Consider the following 14,775-nt stretch of genomic DNA (forward strand, 5'->3'; position numbering starts at 1 on the left):
GTTGCGTACAACGCTAGGGGGAGCCACTTGTTAGTATTGAGAGTGCGAAGGTAGGTTGTTCCATATAGACGAGGACGCTACTCGCTTGACCCGCCATTTTGCATCCGTTCGGGCACCTCGAATGCGTTACTTGGTGAAAGATGTAGTGTTTCCGTCCTCCGACGGTTCGCGTTCTGGTGAAGTTGTCGGTCCAGATCTGAATTTGTCATCACTCACGGAAAATTTTTCCGGAGCATGCCTAGAGCCGGTGAGAGGAGGAAGCATGCGGAGATGCTTTCGAAAATAGAGCCAGTGCCGCACACTCATCCGCAGTGAAAATGACGGACCTTCTTGAGTGGAAGTATATCGGAGCTCGTCCTCTCTTGATTCACGTGAAACGGAGTAGGCGCTACAAGGAGCTGGCGACTGCAACAACGAGCCCGACCTCATTGACAAGCGTCAACGACGAACACGCGACTGCGTCTCAGCAGCCAATTGACAGTGCTCCATCGAAGATAATCGAGTTTTTGTCCGGAATCGGATGTTCCACCACAATGCTGCTGTCTGGTACTGGGACTTGGGATCGTTTCCGATCACCGGGGAAGTCTGTCAAGATGGTGAGATACACCAAGTTTCTCCTGATCCCGAAGAATGATGCTTGTGAGCCCTGAAAATGCGGTAATATGGGACTCGCTCACCGCAGATGTGTTGCGTGGTCTCTCCCTCTCCAGATAACCAGGAGTCTAATTGGAGCCCTCGGAACGGAAAGACATCAGAGCCTTCCCTGAATATGGGCTTCTGTCATGGCATGGGAGCTTGTTCTCGGCCAAGTTCCCGCAGTCGACTCGAAATGCCCCCGAGGAAATGCATATCTTGATTCCGGCTGTATGGTTCTTGGCCTTACGTGGCTAGGAATCATCATTTATCAGATGATGTGAACCTCATCGCCCCCTATTCGTTCCGTTCGATGCCTTTAAAAAAAAACTGGATTTTGGATGGTCAAAGGGGGACCCATTCCCGTACCGCGATTGATCTCCCTGACTACAACACCAGAGGGAGCTTCGATCAGATTCCTGAGAGCACACAGGGAGTTTACCAGAGGAGGACGCTGCCATCCGCCATTTTGTTCAGATTTCGGATGTGCTTGATGTTTGATAGTTAGGAAGCGGGTATTCACGCCGAACTACCTCTTCTGTGATCCTATCCGAGCTCTCGTGTTTCTCAGGCCGGACATCGCGTGACACCGAACGATCAGCCTCCTCGTGTGGGAAGGCGGCGAACAAAGCTCATGATGCCATTGTGTACGGCATCGGGATGCTTCGGAATATCTAAGCTCTCACCGCTGCCGATGACGAGTCTTCTTCTACTTGACATGAGCAAAATTGATCTTGAATTCGATCGCTCGTTCGGTTAAGACTCGATGCAAGATCAAAGTAGCTGCCCCGCTTCTTCTCAGGTACATTCTCCTGTTTGATCAGCTGATGCCCATTCCGCCTGTGACAGATTCCCGCAAGGAGGGCTCGGGACAGCGACTCCAATGCCATTCATCTTCTGAGTACTCTGAGTTCTTCAGCCAAACGCGATGGATTAGAGCCTCCGGAACCTTCCAGAACTCTCAATTAAACGTCCTTTCTGCGAAGGCGTTCCCAATCTTCGCAGAACTCGGAATCAGTCGAGGCTATCGACGTTCGGAAACCCATTTCGTGGCGACGATGTTCTGCTTCCTCATCTCATTTGGCCTACTCGTCTCTCGCCGGTAACTCGCTCAGCTGTTCGGAGAAGCGCCCCGCCTGTCTTTCTGAAAACAAAGCATTCCCCTCGCCTAACCTCCTCCAATGAAGACCTCTCCCGCTTCATATTCAAACTTTCCTCGGCCGACTTCTTCGTATCGCTTGGTGCGAAGGCTGGCTTGTACTTCGCGACTTCTTCAATCGGCACGTAGCATGATCACGTCTAGATTCTTTTCTCTTCCCCCCAGGCTGCTCGGAGACGGGGCATGTGCTTTGATGGCGAGGCTGCATGATCTGTCCCGAGCTCGAGGACCTCACCCGTCGAGGACATAAGAACAGGGCCTGCCGAAGCCGCCAAAGCTTCTCATGACGCGGTCTATCCGTTCTGTACCTTGCTCGGTGAACTTCCTCTTCGGTCTCGTCGATGCTACGCTCCGCGACTGCTTGTTCCCCGAATAGTGATTTCCATAGGTACTCCTCATCCTCGCGCCAGCTCACCGCATGACCCCAATGGAGCACTTGAGCCGGTCAGCCGGAAGGAGACCATCGATGCCATCTCTTGGGTTTATTGGGATCATTTCTGAGTGGTTCATGAATCACAATCTATCATTCAGCAGCGATCTCGATCCATCCATGGAATATCGCATCTTGAAGGCTATTCGACCGCTGAATAAAATGGGTACCCGTTCTGGGACTGATCTATGATAAAGTAAGTCTTTTTCTCCTTATATACAGGATCTTATTATGAGGGAGCGCTAGACCCTCTACAGATTATGGGCACTTCTTTAGGAAGACAAGCCCGTCCGGGCTACGGGAGGGGACACAATGAGGAAATCGGTCCTGGTCTCCAGATACGTACCAGGGATAACGAGTACGGTCAACGCGATCACGGCTCAATTCTCGAAAATGAGTGTCGGAGAAGTGGGAAGATTCGCTCGAGAAGAGGGCGACTCCTAGTAGACGCCTCTGATGACTGATAACCTATCGTGACCAATAAACTTCTCGAATCTTCAGGTACAATATTTGTCCCGAACACGTTCTCGGATTTTTCCGGAAGAGAATGCGGTCGGGAAGTGGTTCGGTCTATCCACGAGGTGAGTCCTCATCCTCGTGGGACGTTCCCCGATTCTTCAGAAAATCCAGGAAGAGACTGAATGAAGTAATTAAATTGTTTTCGGCGAAAACAATTCGACTTAAGGTCTGCGCAGTGAGCAGTCCCTCACGACTCGTTCTGCTCGCCTGGTTGGAGCTTCTTCATGAACCGTCGGACATGAAAAGATCAAACTAAAGCACCTCTGCGTATCCCCTACCGTGATGTGGACGGGACTTTGCTCCCAATAATAGCCTGGTTGCGGAGAAATTGGATTTCCCATCTGCTCCTCAGATTGATCTGCTTGAATAAGCTGCGGAAGCATCCCACTGGGCTGGAGCCATCGGTGGTTCCTCAGATGAGCGATGCCGTGCCTTCAGCGCCTGAACATTACAGGTTAGGATGACCCCAGTGAGCTTTTCGCGACTCCTCTGCTTCGGCCCGTGCCTCCGAGCCCGAGATACAGGGACCCCCTCCGGTGAGCGCAGATGTCAATCACCCAACCCTTTCGGGTCCATGCGCTTCCTCGAATCGTCGTCGGAATTCATTCCTCATTAGATTATAGCCTCGGCTTACCAGGACCTGCCGCGGAGGGCCTAATCGCCCTGCGGAGCAGAAACCAATCAGTGGAAGCAAGGTGGCCGATTCCTGGGAAATGTGCTGTGCGACCGAGCCCAAACATCTCAAGCGCCGGAAAGGAAGACAACATCTGCGCTGAAACTTGCAGTAAGCGATTGACGTTCTTCCTCTGCCTGAGCAGAGGAGGCTTCCTCTCGCAGAGAGTCTCGTCGCCACGGGATGATTATCCGAGGTCAGCTCTTTCGGAAAGGGGTCCGTCGGTCGGCCCCCTTCCCCCTCCTCTGTGCGCGCCCCAGCTCAGGAGGGAACAGAGCCCTTGACGAACGAAAGGGTATTCGATTTCGGGCATCGACACCCTCAGGCCAAGCCGAGAACTGCTCTACCGCATCCCTCGTAGGGATATGATCGGGAAGCCCATCTCGTATCGGCTATTGGAAGGAAGGGCGCTTGAATTCGGAAGTCGATCTGGACTAATCCCTTATGCCCCCGAAACTTCGCTCCGTGCAAGGAAAGATTCATCATTTTAAGCAAATAATCTGGCTGTAAAAAAATCACATCACGCGATTCCATCGAGGATGATCGCGGAGCTTCAGGGCTATTCCCTGCGAATCGGGGATTCCATCCTAGAATACTCCGGGGATTCCATCCTCCTTATAAGGATACAATAAGATGAGGACATGAAAGAATATATACGGTCCTCGGGAAGAATTCATCAATAAACGCGCCTCAGAGAAAAGCGATCATCTCCAGATCCGCAGGTTTCCCTTCGCGGACGATCCTCCTGACACAGATCATGGCGATTCCAGGTCTCGGAGAGCGCAGCAGACATCTTGAAAACTCTACATAGAGATCACCCTCTGTATATCCTCGTCGGATCAGCTATCTGGCAAAGATTAGAGCACAGCATTCCCAGCTATTTATGCGAGGGGTTCCAGACAAGCCTCCGCAAGAGGCATTGCGGTCTCCGCTGGACGTTCGCTCCGGAGACCGCACAGCTCTCGAAGTCATCTTCCGGGTTCGCTCCACCTAGACGCGGTCTTTCGCTTACAAGGATAGATCGTGGCGCTTGACGGACGCGATCAATGCCTAGGAATGATGTTATGTTATGTATATTTAAACTAGATAACCCCCTCCTTTTATTGTATAAATAAAAGAGTTTTCCCATCAAAAAGATGGGTAGCCAGTCGTCCGAGCCGAACATCGGCGATGAGCCCAAAAGGAACCGATTGCCGGATCTTATGATCATGAGCTTTGCCAATTGTCAGCTAGCTAGCTCGCTCATGTACTGCCTACAGTACAGACATTGGTTGTAGACGGAATATCTCGCTGGCGAAAGCACACAGGGAGCTCGAGGAGCACTCTATTCAGGACGAGATCGAGAAGTTCAATGTACTTGAGACCCAGGAGCAGGAGAGGAATCTGTATTACCGATCGCCACCAAAAGCGAGGCATCAAACTCCTCTGAAGGATATGCCTAACAAGAGAGGGTACTCGAATAGAGATTTCGGATAAATTGAACCTCAAGTCCCTCTAGGTCAGTGGTTTCCAAACTTTTTCTTCCGCGGATCCCTTCGCGGAACCCCTAGTGTTCCGTGGAACCCGTCCTCATTTTTCAAAAAATTCAAAGTCCTGTCAATTGCTCTTTCCTTTCAGCTATTAGAGAAGAGAACACGCGTTTGTTCCGGACCAGACCCGAATGTTTATTGGTTAAGTCAGTTCTTGCGTAAATTAAGAATGCTCATCTAGTGAGAACGTGCCTTGTGCAACAACCTTCGCAGTGTGCATTCGATGCGCCAATTAGAACGATCCCCTTCGGAATTGAGGAAGACATTTGGAATCAGGAAAAGAAGTTCCTCACAGGGCTACGACACCTAGGGCCCGTATATGACCGTATATATGGAAGCAAAACCTCGTCGCGGAACCCCGAGTTGTGCAAAGAGCAGCCCACGGAAGACTGGGGTTCCGCGAAGATTTTTTTCACGGAACCCCCGGAAAAGAGCGACGGAACCCCAAGGGTTCCGCGGAACCCAGTTTGGGAACCTCTGCTCTAGGTCATGTCACTTCTAACAATAGATAGGAACCGAATAGGCGACCCAGACTGTTCTCCCGGCCGCCTCCGAGCGGGTATTGAAGCTCCTCAATCGGAACCGATTGCTGAGGACCATTCTATCGAAGATTTACTGATTTTTCACTGATTCATTCATTCATTCATTTCTGCTTGAGCAAGAGAAGCGCATAGTGAAGCCTCTGTAGCACCAAGACGCAGCTTGTATTGGCTCAAAACGCCAACCACAGTATGTTATATGAGGAGCTCCAGATCAATGGATCGTTATGGTGAAGCGACGATTGTATGAGAGAAGTGCGCGGAGATGTAAAAATATCTGGAAATTTTGATGATCCGACATCCGGCTGGATACAAGAAGGATAGGGGAGACGGGGACTGCGGCTCCAGATGAAGCTGAGATTCCGGCCGGCTCCTCGCCACTGACTCCTCGTCAGGTTGCCTGTTCTGGAGGCGATGCGATGTCGTTAGCGAAATATGTCGATATGCGAATCCGCTTATTCAGACGGGATAAGGACCCAGCTGAGTTCTCGGATTCTTTCCGAGGCTGCGCGGAGCGAGACGAGTGATGACCCCCTCCCTACTGGTAGCATGAACAACTCCAGTATTGAACTTCTTATAATCATCATCTTAAATTATAAATCGTTACCCCACGCCTCCGAGGATGCCCCTGGTGTCAGCCAATAGGGATGTTATACCCACCTCGCCACACACAGAGTGTGACTCCCACATTCTCTAGAATTACTCAAGGATGGGGCAGATCACCGACGGGTCCGAGTGGCGCGCGAAGTACATTTCTTCGCAGCTTAGGGTAAAGGAAGGAGTGGTCGACAGCTAGGACTGAAGTATACTGCTGCCAATGATTGGGCAAGTTCTTTAACTCCCTCCCAGACAAGGATGTCGACAAATCGAGAATGCGAATCGTCCGCCTTTCTCGAGTGAAGAATCGAGATCTATCGGACGCCAAGCTGTTGAAAAATTCAAATCCAAGCACTCGATGAATCAACGACAATGATAAGAGCGGAGATCGGTACTTGGGTCATACTCGTGGACACCTGAGGGGGCCACAAGTCAAGTCTGGCGTGGCATGCTATCTAACAGTCAAACAACCTCGGACGATCCTGCGTGGAACCTCGGATTTCGGGCCGCCGGATCAACCAACTGGATCTATCGATTCAATCGATCCGCATTCGCGAAACACCGTGTCTATCTGACGAACCTGGTAGAGCATCAGTCATCAGTGCGCCGCCACTCGAGTCATTAGGAGTGTGTTTTCGATTCTCGCCGAGCACAATTCTTTGCCTGGGTTTTCGTTGAGTTTAGCTCCATCGCATAAGAATCGCAGGACGAGGGATACCTCCTCCTATTGAAAAAATAGAGGAAAAAGTCTAGGCATTTGCTTAGACCCCATGAACGGGACCTAAGCCGGCCCATACCTTCGAGGGAGTATCGAAGCGACTAGAGTTTAGGGTTTGAAGTATGCGGTCCCTCTATTCCCCGGGTCAAAGTTAGATCCGGCATCCAGGTCCTGATAGAGATTCATCACCGAGCACTGTACTCCGGAGAATAGTTCATCTTTGAACCGTTACCCGACTCTTCTAAGGAACGCAGACCAATAGGGAAAACCTGGAGGCGAAGAGCGTGATAAGGTCGGGACACGTTGAATGATGCCGCGCTGGTGAAGGCGGGCATTACCACAGCGCCCTCTGCGCCCTGAACGTGGACTCAGTGCGTATGAGAGCAACTGCCAGGCTCACACTGCTAGATTCTCCTTCGGCGGGCACTGCAGCAACGACGTCTGAAGGAAACATTCTAGCCGAACGACATTTGAATTTTTTCTATTATTTCTTGTCGATGATTTTTAGGTTTGTCGCTTGATTGGATCCTCATGTCACAATGCTTCAACTCATTCAGTGGAAGATGCCTCCGTGACTTTCATTTATTCGTTGTGGTGGACAGTGATCAAGGTGATGTCGCTGACTCGAAACTCTCTAAACGGAGTTTCATTGCTCAAAATTCTCTGGAAACCTAATCGCTCATGCTCGGAGCTCTGACGCTCCCGAAAAAATCTCCGAACGAATCAGTCGATAACCACGAGGATACCTCAGCTCGAGCCGGTGGTCTCCCCAGACCCCTGGCCAAATCATCCGTGAAAATCACGACTCCGACTTGATTTTTCATTCCGACGGCTCACTATGCGATCATGATCATCATCATGGAGCTGAGTTGCATTCATACCCATCGCTGTTATCACAGTCTACGATAATCGATCTTAATCAAAGGAGTGATTTCCCGAACTGTGCTGAGAGAAGCTCTCAAAGTTCCCGACCTCACATATAACCTCGGGGCCGAAACACCGGCTGTTAGACACAGAAGCCACTCTCCGGATCCGCAGGCGAGATCGCCGAGCAACAACCCAACCAATGAGGCCGCAGTTCAAAAGCGAAGACAAAGTTCTCCGTATGCGTGACTAAAGCGAAAATTCCACAGTCGATTATCGCGGAGTGAAGTTCATCGCCTCATTGAGAGCGACTACATCAGCGAGTGCGCCGACTAACAACTACGTAAACGGGAAAAGTGAACACATTCCGACCTGACGCAGAAGTCCGAAGGGTCGGAACGCACAAAATGCTGCGCCATTCGCCGACAGCAACATAGTACATCAGTCAGGATCAAAGGAATATCAAAATGAAACTCAGCGTCGCCACGTACCGGGCAAGCACCGAAAGACTGACATCGATACGACAAAACACTTACGGCACGGGTAATCCCCTCGTCCCAACTCTGAATCCTGGTTCACTAAGCAATCGTAGAGGAAGTTCCTTGGATTCCGCGGCAGCGGCACTCTTGCAAAACCAACGCGAGTCCGACGGAGAGACGAGTAGCAGAGGAACAAGCATATCGCTGCCGAAGGTGAGTTGAGATTCATTAGTGTGGAGCAGAAGCACGTGGAGCATCCTTTGCTCGTTCGTCCGTAGATCTATCCATTCTGGATTAACGACATCGACGCGAATCTGGAGTGATCTCATCAGGCGCTGTTCCTATAATAGCTTACTCTCTATCGGTCGCGAAACAAAGGGCTTAACTGGGTCGTGTCGACGTACTGACACGCAGAACGCGGCCTGCTCTGCCCACGTTGACAGACCGCTGCCTCCGGTGTACAGGACCACGTACCCACCGGTTTTCGGCGCATTCTTCTCGTTCTGAGGGCCTCTGAGCAAGAATTCCGTCCCCTCTGCCGGGGCGTGTCGAGTAGCCCTCCGAGCTTAAGGTCTGTGTTGAAAACATTTCTTATTTCTGCTCTCGAATCTCAAAATCGAGAGTACCCAGATCGAAAGGAGCTCGGGACTGCCAGCGCACAGCTCAGGCACGCATACGGAATCGCTTTTGACGAATCGACTAGTCTCGAAGATCCGGATCGATGATGACTTTCGGCTGGATGACAATGCACCTGGAGAGCGCGGTGCTCTGGCACAATGACATCAAAACCGACGGAGAAGTCTCATTAGTGTTGGTAGTCGTCATTGAGACGGAGCCGAGGTTTTAAGATCACTGGAAACTTCTTGAGAGGAACCCCCGCGAACTCAGAGTGGCTCCCGCGGGAAACTTTTGCGTGCGACCAAGCTGATGGCGATAAATCACGAGGGTAGGCGCATCCAACATTGCTTGCCGATCAGAGTAAGAAAATCCGAGCCATCCCACTCGAGGACGATCTGTCTCAAGCCGTCCCCAATTCACTCTCCCTGTCACGATTGAACGGCATCCCTGGTCCCGTATTCAGCGGAGTCTTCGAGTGATCGGAGCCCCGGCTCACAATCAGCCGGCCCCGTTCAATGAGGGCTGCATTCGGTCAGGAACGCGGGAACAATTTGAGCAAACCAAACATTGACGAACGAGGAACCCAGGCATCGGAAAAACGGCCGCAAACCTAGCGTTTCCCAATCCCGCGTGAGCATGATTCGTCCGCGCTCTCCGCCCCGACATTGAAGCGCAGGGAGGGATGTGACTAAAAACCTGTCTCGAGAAAAAACGTAGGGGAGGTTTCCACCTAGACATGCATTCATGGCTGAGAGCCCTATACGTTTTCCGCGAAAGAGGCTCATCGCTCTCGAATCACACCTCGAAACATGACTTCTATCTGACTGCCTCTGGGCTCGAGAACATAATCCGTGACATGATGAGTTTGGCATGATTTGTGTCTACAGGAACTCCCACTGGAAGAAACATGCTCACCTGAGTCAAATTCTGGGGGGAAACCGAGATCGTTCCGCGATAAATCTTCAGGGAGTAGCCGGTCCCACGAAGGCCGGTTCCTCAAGACTTACCCCAATCCCATTTCTTTTGATAACTTGTTCCCTGAAGTCATCGTTGGTCGGAGCTCGCTCGGGTAGACAGGGAGCGTGCGCGTCCACGCTTTCTTCTTCGGAGGTCTTGGCCGATGATTCACATAGAACAGGTCTCCGATCTTCGAAGCGTACGAGTTCCTAGGCTTCTTTCTCAGGGAAGATGAAGCTGTATCGTCACAGACCGGGAATTCATCACCATCGAAATTATCCTCGGTTGAGCGTCTCTCGGTGCAGAATTCAGGACGATGGGGCTGTTTGCCATCGCATCCCCTACACCTGTCTACTCTCTTTTTCCCTTCACGCCCCGCTGCTTAGAGCTTGAGAGAATCTACTTTGTTCTTGTGCCCCATGCGCTTCGTGTTCGTGACACTGTTCCGTCCGCGAGTCGGTTTGATTACAGAATATACCTCACTGCTCGAATTAGCTGCTTGCGATCGTCGCTCAGTGAGCTCGTGCCATGAGATCTCTGCATATGACATAGACCCTCCGGCAATATTCCCAGCGTAAGACCAATATACGACGCTGCTTCCCGATGAGATTTCGTTGGTGTTTCTCAACCGGCGCCGGCACCGCTCCAGGTCTTGCTGGCCAAGCGTTGTTCAGACTCCCAGAATCAGGTGGCATTACGCCACCGAAGTTCCTCTCCATTGCTCCGAGTTGTCGCGATCGCCGGCGGCAGCTGCTGGTTCAAACCAGGCAAGAATAATACGCTGCTCTTGAGAGCCATCGCAATCGAGTAAATCGGGTGAAAGATGGCTACGACGGAAGACAGGGCCGGAAGTCTCCGATCAAAGAAAGTCTGGCATCAGCGTCGCACATCGTGAATACATTTCCCAGCACTGCGTAAAAAGACTCTCGAAAGTCATTGCCTTGCTGCATCCACGATCGCTCCGATCCGATTGGTAACAATGCCCAAACTCGGCGGACGAAGCGAATACTCCGAAAGGTCTCACCGACGGCGAAAATAGCGTCGCAGAGTTGGCTCATTCCATAACTAGGAAGTATAAACTCCGGCAAGTGGCTAATCTAGGCGATAATCTGCTGTACGTCTGAAGTCTACCGAAGAGCAACCTCTAAGTGGATCGAATAGATTGGTCCGGTATCGGAGCTCGGGCATTTTTTCCGCTTCCTCCGTGAGATGACGAAAATTCTTCGAGATCGAAGTCCGATTCTCGAAACAGGCGCGGAAACCGAAAAGACGCTTAGAATCATTCCGAGTGTCGAATCTGTGCACGGGGCCGATCCGATCCGTTGACCTTTTGACAAAACCTGGTCGAATCGATGGATCCGCGAATCAAATAAAAGCTCTGCGGTCTTAACAGTTCGAAATCAGAGCCGCAGCTGATTCTGGAGGCATACTTCTCGAATTACTCCCTCGCTGATTGTTCCCGTACTTGTAGGATCTTCCGAGCGAAATCGCTCTGTTTTGAGTGAGGGCTGCGCCCCGAGAACATTGCTCCAACTGTTCTCATGACCTATCCTCGCGAAGTCAAATCGATCATGGATATGTACAATGGAGCCGATTAGGAAATCGTTCATCGATTTCAGTGAGGTATTCTCAAGGGTTCCAACCCGGTCAGGCTAGATTGATCAAATCCCCATCAGGCTAATCGATGATTTCCTCGTCTTTCCCTGCTGCTCTCTGTCGAGGGAAGCCGCCGGATAATCGGGGAATAGTCCGTCATCTAGGTCCCTGCTCCGTCTCCAGCGTTTTCGATGTGGCCAGACTCCGAAGGATGACTGAGTGCGCGAAACTCTTGCGATCGATTGAATTCTTAATGGAGATTCATACCAGTTGGGACCATAATCGAAACCACTCGTGTCATTATTACCTGTCTCAGCGTCCGACGATCGATGCGAAGTCATTGAACCCGGCCTCGGCCAGAAAGGTAGACAATCGAATGGGGGCTCGAGAAGCTCGAGAACCGACATTGGCGGAAGCACTCGTCGGACGTATTTAGATCCAAGACTTCTAGCGGACAACTTCCGTGAGCGTCCTTGATGGCAGCTAGGCTTCGTGAATCTTTCCGCTATTTTCGAGGGGAATCCAGGAGCGGACAACGAGAGCGAAACTCGCATTCTTTCCGAGCAGGGGACTCCCGAGAGGATCAGCTGACTTACACGATGATCTCTGTTGGAGTAGAAGCTCCCGTCTGATTACGCTGCTCCAGTCGGAGCGACAAATACCAGAGTTCGTCACCTATGCAGCTCATTTTGAATTTCCGAGATGCAACCCGAACTCAAGCGAATGGCGAGCTACTCGACGCGCGTCATCAGGACGGGCATTCGTGTCCAAACGCTTTGAGACGAGCAGCGGTCTGAATATGCTGTGAGAGACCTTTTTAGATCCATTTCAGAGCTTGCGTGACCACCTACATATTCATTCGCTGCATTCGAGCTTTCGAATGAACTATTTAAGCAGCAAGCTGTAGGATGGGATCTAAGCCTAGAGAGGAATTCCCAAGTTCCTCATCATGACGTCGGCTGAAATTCCCGGTCGGCAAGCGACTCCTTTGGAACCTCGACACAATGGTTTGAGCTTCCAGGCTTGAGAACCGACCTGCCAACGAAACCCGCATGAATATTTTTTAGTTCATGTCATCGATCAGGGGCTGCGGTGTCATTGATGGCTTTATGATGACATATTCATTGATGACACAGTCGACTTTCCGGCACGCCTCGTTGCGAGTGACTGGAAAACGGGTGCATTTGAGTCAGCTCATCCCAACGATCACCTCGCTTGTCTTCCCCGAGCAAGTGTGACGAACAGGTTTCCTTTCCAAGAGGAAGTGGATGATCGTCATTTCAGGCGGGAAGAGTTCCTCTGTACTCGGGCGGTGCTGAACAGCGTAGACCTGAAATTTCGCGAAGCCTTGCCGCGTACGTGTTATCTTGAGAAGGAGAGAACTTCCCGCCACGCGAGCCCCGTTCCGCCTGTGAGAGCTCAACCGGTTCGAGAATGCAGTCAAAACGCATTAGGAGCATCAGGATATGCCGACATCGCATCAGGGCCCCTCAGACAGCCCCGTCGTCGCACTTCTGCGGATTTGTTGTCTTTCTTTCCGCTCATATCCCTAGCAGTCATTGTTTGCACTTGGAACCTGATCCGCGTTGCCAGCGATCTAGAGAACGCGGGGACGTCGAGCTACTTCCACGAATGGGTAGAGACCCGGCAAGATAGAGAACGGGCCGATCAACAGTTCGGAGCAGCCCGACGGGCTAGAGGAGCCCCCGAGCCTCCGAAGTGGAGCGGAGATGAGTGAGGCGGTGGTGGCGGCGGCGGCGGATATTTGAATTAGGTATATCGATTGCTTGACGATGAGGGTCAAGCTCGGTGGCAAGCGGTGGATCGTGAGCCAGCGGTGAGGGCGGACATAAATTAAAGGAGTGAATCCTCGTGTCTGCTAGAAGAGGATAGCTGCGCCACCTTCGTGTGCCAGTTCTTTTGAAGACAGACAGCATTGTGGATATTGCGACTCAGGTTTCCCTCGCCGTGTTTTGTCTCACGAGACTGGGGTTGTCAAGTATTGAACAGGATTGTTCGATTTGTTGACAGCGAGTTGACTTTCTATTCCGTATTCGTCATGCGAGAAGAACCGAACAGACACTAGGGCGAGCTGAGGAAACGCCAAGAAAGTGTTTGGACAGGGCGGCTGTATGCGAGTCAACAGTAGCCAGACTCGAGAGAGACGACAAGGTCAACCCAGCTCGGCGCTGAGATCAATATCATTCGAGTCGCTAAAATAATAAGAGCTCAGACGCGTCCTCGACTCGGGAATCGGATGCCGAGGAGCATAACGGCATGCGACGCGAAGCCTATTGAAGCGCTTGCGGTTTCAATTCCTTCTGAGCGATGTTCCCATGCAAAATCGAGTACGGAGTGTGCCGTACGCCCGGGAATAAGTGAACCAGTCGCGGCTTGCTCCGACGAGGAGCAGACCGAGAGGTCCATCAATCCGAAGTCATCGTCCGCGAAAACTCCGTTGAGTCATCTCCAGGTGTCGAGCATGCGGTCACTGTCGCTAATCGGCCATCGTGATATCGGCTGATTTCACGGGACCGTCAGTCTCATGCTGAAGTTTCTTTTCTAATCTGGTGCGAGTGCAGAGTCCCGAGAGGTCTTCCTTTTTGCTCAGGTGGCGCTCTCAGGCGATTCTCTTCAGTCCTCGTTCGGTTTGGACTCGGTCTCGATAAAGCCTCCAGGTTTTTTTCGCAGAGTACCCGCTCCGGAGCGGAATGCTTGCGTCCGAGTTTTCCGCGCGGAGAAATCAGCTCATCAGAGAATGTGACTAGAAATTCAATGGATTCGGGAATTGACAAGAGGCGAACTTAATTCCAGGATCCTTTGATCTCGGCGGCAGCGCGCGGAGTCGTCTGTCTCACGAGGTTTGAACAATGTTGTCCTCGACTCGCTCAATAAATCGTCGTCTCTTCTTTTTTGTCAAATCTCCTTCTCGATAAAAACGACAAGCTTCGGGTATTTGACCAAAGTTCACACCGTCCTTTCCGTAATGGATCTCTCGCGATTAATGCAGCCGAACTCGGTGCAGGAGAACCAATGAAGGCTCGCTTGAAATTTGATGAATGAACCCTCGACGTCTGAGTGCCTCGTAGAGACAAAAGGGGTGGATCCGAGCTGCGCGCTGGAGCCGCACAGTTTTCCTCCTTGGTGGCCCTTCTTTCTCTTATTCTCTCAGAACTATTATACCGATCCGAGGGTTGGAGCATTGCCAACGATATCAAAATAGGTCCCTCAATAAGAAATTCCTCGACTAAATAAAGTTTCCGAACCTCAAACAAACCCGTTCCTTCTCTCCATGGTTCTAGTTCTTCGGGTTCACTTTGCCCGTCGTCGCCAAGCTCTCCTTCCCTTCGCCTATGCCCTCCCATATACTTTCAGAAGCTTCTGCGAAGCGGAGAAAATCCTCTCAGGAGTCTTTTTCGTCCGATGTCACACATACGCTTGCATGCATGCATGCATGCATGTAA

The sequence above is a fragment of the Galendromus occidentalis genome, unplaced genomic scaffold (genome assembly GCF_000255335.2).
Source record: "Galendromus occidentalis unplaced genomic scaffold, Mocc_1.1 scf7180000077429, whole genome shotgun sequence".
Lineage (NCBI taxonomy): Eukaryota > Metazoa > Arthropoda > Arachnida > Mesostigmata > Phytoseiidae > Galendromus > Galendromus occidentalis.